General features: G+C 31.7%; 1 pseudogene; it reads left to right on the top strand.

The window, feature by feature from the left end:
• The first annotated feature begins 2,280 nt into the window (after positions 1–2,280).
• Positions 2,281–2,758, top strand: LOC131950880 (prefoldin subunit 4-like; annotated as a pseudogene).
• Positions 2,759–5,904: the final 3,146 nt, after the last annotated feature.

Genomic DNA, 5,904 nt, shown 5'->3' with positions numbered 1-5,904 from the left:
CTCTAATCCCCAAACCTGACACAGACAGAACAAAAGTCTAGAACTATAGGCACATATCCCTACTGAACAGTGACTACAAAATCTTGACCAAAGCACTAGTAAGGAAAATAGAACCTTTCATAGACAGGATAATTCACAGAGACCAACCATACAGTATACCAGGCAGGAACATACAAAATCACACACATCTTATAAGAGACATAGTATTTTACGCCACACAGAAGAACACTCAACTGGCAATCCTTAGCATAGACCAACAAAAAGCCTTTGATAGAGTAGATCACACATGATGAAAACAATAGATTCATACAATCTAGGACCCTATTTTAAATCATTGAACAACATCATTTACACAGAAGCTCAAAGCCATCTTTTGATCAACAATGCAGTCACCAAAGCTATACAAATAAAAAAGTCAGTTAGACAAGGCTGTCCGCTATCCCCATATATATATATATATATATATATATATATATATATATATATATATATATATATATATATATATATATATATATATATATATATCCTAATATATAAAACGCCATGTGCGCTCTTCTCTCTCTCTCTCTCTCTGTCTGTCCGCAAAATATTTTCGCCGGACATCACGTCAGAAACGGCAGCGATATATGGAGAACTTTATACGGACTTTTGTTGAAAATAATATGTTAGATGTTTTAAATGTATAACCACAATTTTATTTAAAGAAGAAAAATAAAAATTAAAGGCGTATTCGAATGTAGAGAAACAGTATTATTTATGCAACCGGAAAAGCATTAATAAATGTGAAAAAGAACGCATAAAACTGTGACGTCACTATTGCTTATACATTAACCAATGACGTCATCTGCCGTGTTTAGAATGAACTATTTCATTCAAATTTGATTTAGATCTACGTACACTATGAAATGTATACAATACAATTTTTCCGGCCTAAACTCATAAAATTTTATGTATTTGGATTCTAGATATAGAGATTCTAGATCTAGACTAAATCTAAATCTACGCAATAACTAGATCTAGACGTAGACGCTAAGATCTAGATTTAGAATCTAACTTCTCTAAAATCAATTCCAAAAATAAATTTCTATATTAGGACTAAACTAATTCAAGGCTTATTTATTTTATACAAAATCTTTGTTTGGAACTGGCTAATTTGGGATAAAAAAATTAATTTGAAAGAATAGGCATATTCGCGTAAGTTAATATTTTAAAATACGTGTTTCATTCTCCTAATTTATAAGGTGCCTAAATAGCGAAGATGTTAGTGTACATTAAACCATGCAGGCGGTGCGGGTACGAGACACACCAGGTCAACTTGGTTAATGTATTTTTTTTTTTTATTATTCTCGGGCTAAACTTTAAAAAAAATTCTTTTAGGAATCTAGATCTAGATTGTCGGGTGTCCGATAGAGCACTTCCCGGCGCCGCAGGCGCTTCAAATTTGGCAGGATCTTGCCTTGGGGCGACAGAACACGGTTGGCCGAAAAGTCTACGATGAGGGGGTCAAAACTGACCTCGACTGACCGGTACCTTATATGAGCTATAAATCGAAAAAAAATGTCCACGGAGGAACCTCTTCATAACTCTTGAGGTCGTAGACCGACCCTCGGGCGAATTAATTAAGCATTCAAATTCTCAATGTTTTCGAAAGCCTAAGCGAAGCTGGGCAGCATGCCTAGTATATATATAAATATTCAATAACTTGATCAATGATTGTATCAACATAATGCCTGTATATCGAACACAAGCACAACTTTAAATCGAGCTACGTTTTACCATCTCTTTTAGTGACGCCTACGTATCACACATGGTAATATAATTTCTTTATTAGTTAATGTTAAATGTATCCATATGATTCGATACAATGTCGCATTATTTTAAAAAAAAAATTGTTTTTTATTTTCCGATGCTGAAAAGTATTTATCAATATTTTTTTTTCCTATTTGGTTATTATATAAGGGAAGTAATTACCTATTAAATAAACCTTTTGATAAATCAATTTTAAACAAAAGAATAATAAATCAAACCTATTTGTGAAATTAGACATAAAAACATAACTAAAGTGTCTCAAATATGATGTAAAAAATCATAGATGTGCGTTTGTTCTATGTTTGAAATATTACTGTTATTGCAAACATAAACGTAGCAGCATTGTTTTTCACTCATTTGAAAGACAAGCGAAGATATCATTAATCAAATTTTCACATCTATCACAAAATTTTGTAATATTATCATTATTCACTTCAATTTTTTTAATTTTTTTAGCAAGAAGGCAGCCACCATGAAAGACAGTGGTGCTCAGGTTACATATGATGACCAGCAAAAGATCAACAGGTTTGCACGAACCAATGCCCGTCTTATGGATTTTAAAGAAGAATTAGCAGCCAAAGAGAAAGAGCTAGAGAATTTAAAAGATGCTGAGGAAGAGTTAATGCTGGCTGAGGGGGATGCTGAGGTTATTCCATATCAGATTGGCGAAGTTTTGGTAGAAATGAATGTTGAAGATGCTCAGTCTGCCCTAGAAAAAGCCAAGGAACTGTGCTTAGAAGAGATCGCGGCTCTGAAACAGAAGGCTGAAAACCACAAGGAAACACTGAATGACCTAAAGACAGCACTTTATGCTAAATTTTGAACAAACATTAACCTATACCTAGATGATGAGAGTTAAATTAGTATTAAAAATATTTAATTTATTATAATTTTATCATCATTTTGTAAACAAACTTTAATAAAATTATCATTAAAACTGAATGTGTGCACAGTTGTGTTCTGTGGGCGTTTTTAAAAATAGTGTTTACATATTTTATCATTACTGATTTATATTGTAATTATTATTACCAAAAAGCATCAAAGTTATGTGCTAGATTAAGTAATTGATTTCTTCACAAAAGGCCATAAGTTTGTTTTCTCTTAAATAATTTAGTACGGATGATAAATAATGTCACATTGTATTCATAGAATCATGTTTAATATTTAGTTATAAAATAGTGAATTTATTCAGGATTTGAAATTTTATTTACTTGACATGTTAAAGTATGCCAACAGGGCATAAAAAAAGCATGTAGTAGGTTTAGTTTTTGTTGTATGAACCTCCAAAGTTCAATTTTCTGTTAGCCAATATAAATATTTATTTCTGCCAATCCTTTCATTATGGCAGTTTCGACACACCACACTCACTTCAGCTCTTGAGAAGGAATGTTGCTTTTGAGTAAAATGCTATCTACAAATTATTTTTAAAATCCTCATTCTAATTTAAATTGAAGTTAATATTTGCTAAACAAATTATTGTTAGTTACTTTTGATCAATAAAACAAGATTTCTGCTGATTGAAAAAAAAAAAAAAAAAAAAAAAAAAATTTTTTTTAAAAATTGCATTTTTTTGTTTAATTAGCTTATAACAGACTTTAAACAGAAGCAAGAGGGTCAAAAAATAGCAAAAGGAAAAAAAATGGCGCATGGATGATTCTTACCTAAATTTGAACATCTAAAATTGTAGGCCTATGTGTAGGTATACAAAATGACTAATACTTATTATACTAGAAAAGTCTACGGTACTTTCGTTTTGTTTATATGTGAAACTGGTCATTGCACAGCGCCTAATGGAAATCGGGAGTTCCGATGAGTGAGTGCAGATGGCAGCTAACTCTATATACTCACAATATGCCTAAACGGTAGATTTTCCAATGTAATACATAAATCATGTCAGATCATGTTATGCCGGGCCAGAAAAAAATAGAATAAACCAAATATTACTTTCCATACACCTAACATTTCCGTACACATGTTATATACAGTATATGTATTCAGACCTTTATATCCCACACTCGCTAAATCAAAATTCGGATCCCGAAGTCGAATCTGTAGTACGTTCTAAAGACCTCCGTACAGAACCAATAACAAACAATACATTTTGATTTGAGTCAAATGGCCGAGAATCAGTCACTCGACTACTTCGACCATTGTTGTATCTGCTTTAAATTAGTTTCAATATCTTTATGAAGGATAAGTTGTATAAGGTGTTGTACATAAACGACGTCACAATTCGATGTTTTACACGATTACAATACTTCTTCAATACTATGTATACTAGTGTGTAACTTAAAAAATACTAAAATTCATTATAGTATCTGATTGTTCTAGTGGTCCCCCGCCTCACTGGTATTTAAGAATATACGAGAACATTTTAGGGAAATAACTAACTCTTTATTTTACACAATTATATCCATTCATAAATTAATTTAAGGGGTGTCATACAAGCTAGGAAAATAAAATAAGACGCACTGTGTGTGTTGCCTTAATGAATTATAAACAACCACAATTCAGGAAATAGACTACTACTTGGCTTTTCAGACAAAATTAGTTTTGACACCATAATAAAAACGAATATGGGACAGTAACTAGCAAAAAGAGACATATGCCTTTCAAAAACTAATAGGAAGGGGGGGATGGGATAGTGAATATAAGCAAGATATATTTTAGTTAGCATCCACAACAATTTTGTCACGTTATTTTAAAACGTATGTTTCGTGTTTGAGGTCATGTTTTTGTGTTATTTTCGACGGATAAAAGTTATTTGAAAACAGTACTTGTTACATACATTTTTGAATTAAAAAATCGAGCAGCAGAACAAGTCGAATTTTGCCTGTAAGTAAAAGTGTAAGAAAAAAAATCCTAACTCGCATGAACTTTGTAGTGACCGTTTATAAATATGATTTTATTGCATCTCTTTAAAAAATGTTAAATACTAATATAAGGCTTTCAATATTTGCAATTACAACAATGTTTTAATAACTTTTCAGACTTTAACTAAACATTTTGAAGTTTTGTGTATACAATTTAATAATTTATTAAATATATTTCTCTATTTTAAAATTAAAAGGTGATTAATTACACAATTTCGCACAATTTACTCGGCTTGCTAATTGTTTCAGATTTGCATTGTCTCCCTTGAAAACATTATATATAGCATGTAACAGAGGGAGGTAATTATTATTGGTAAATGAACGTTTTATTGGTAAAATCAAAACTATAATAAAATGTAACTAAGTGCTTACATAAGAAAAGTAAATGACTGTCAGACATTGGGAAAATAACATACCACAGTCGTAGGGTTAGAACTGTAGGATATGTTTCATTATTTATGTTTTTTTATCAGTTATGTAACTGTTTACCACCCGCCTAAGAAAAAATAGCGATTTTCTTTTTACTAGTGGTAGGGAATGGGGCAGTGACAGCGACATTTTTTCTAAAACAATTCATGGTATTTCAATATCATTTTTAAACATTTCAACAATTGTAAATAAACCATAGTAGGCCTACATCGTTACTTTGTGACAAAGCCTAAGATTAAGTAGATCTAGTCATATTTTCAAGAATAATACTCAAAACAACCACGTAACAATTATATTTTTAAACATCAGCGCGTGTATAATGTGCTCGCTTGGTCATGTGTATAGGGCGAGACCATAACAAAGGGGAGAGGCGGTTTGTTATGGAAACACATGCAGTGAAAAGTTAAGTTAAGTAAAAGTAACATAATGACGTCACGTTGATTAGCCGAATTTACCTGAACCCATATAGTCGTAGATAGCTAGACAACTACACATGACAATAAAAAGTTCGGTCTATAGCATCTTCAATTAAAAATAAAAGATGCATGACTGTCTGCAATCTCTGACTCTTTATAACATATAGTGGGTAAAAAAGCCTTTAAAATCGAGAGGCAGGGTACACAGCGTCCATGCGCGATCACATCTTTAGATAGTCCTGGCACATTCACACGGTAAGTTAACAAGACGTAGACTTACGGACATCTTGGAAAGTTTAACTCACAATTATTATTTAGGCCTAGTAATAGATGTAACCGAAAATATCAAATCACTATATTACATTATTAGTTAA

Source organism: Physella acuta, unplaced genomic scaffold (genome assembly GCF_028476545.2).
Source record: "Physella acuta isolate Inbredline_101_S28 unplaced genomic scaffold, ASM2847654v3 ptg000783l, whole genome shotgun sequence".
In the NCBI taxonomy this organism is placed as follows: domain Eukaryota; kingdom Metazoa; phylum Mollusca; class Gastropoda; family Physidae; genus Physella; species Physella acuta.
Note: the sequence above shows the minus strand (reverse complement) of the source record. Positions and strands in the feature narration are given on the sequence as shown.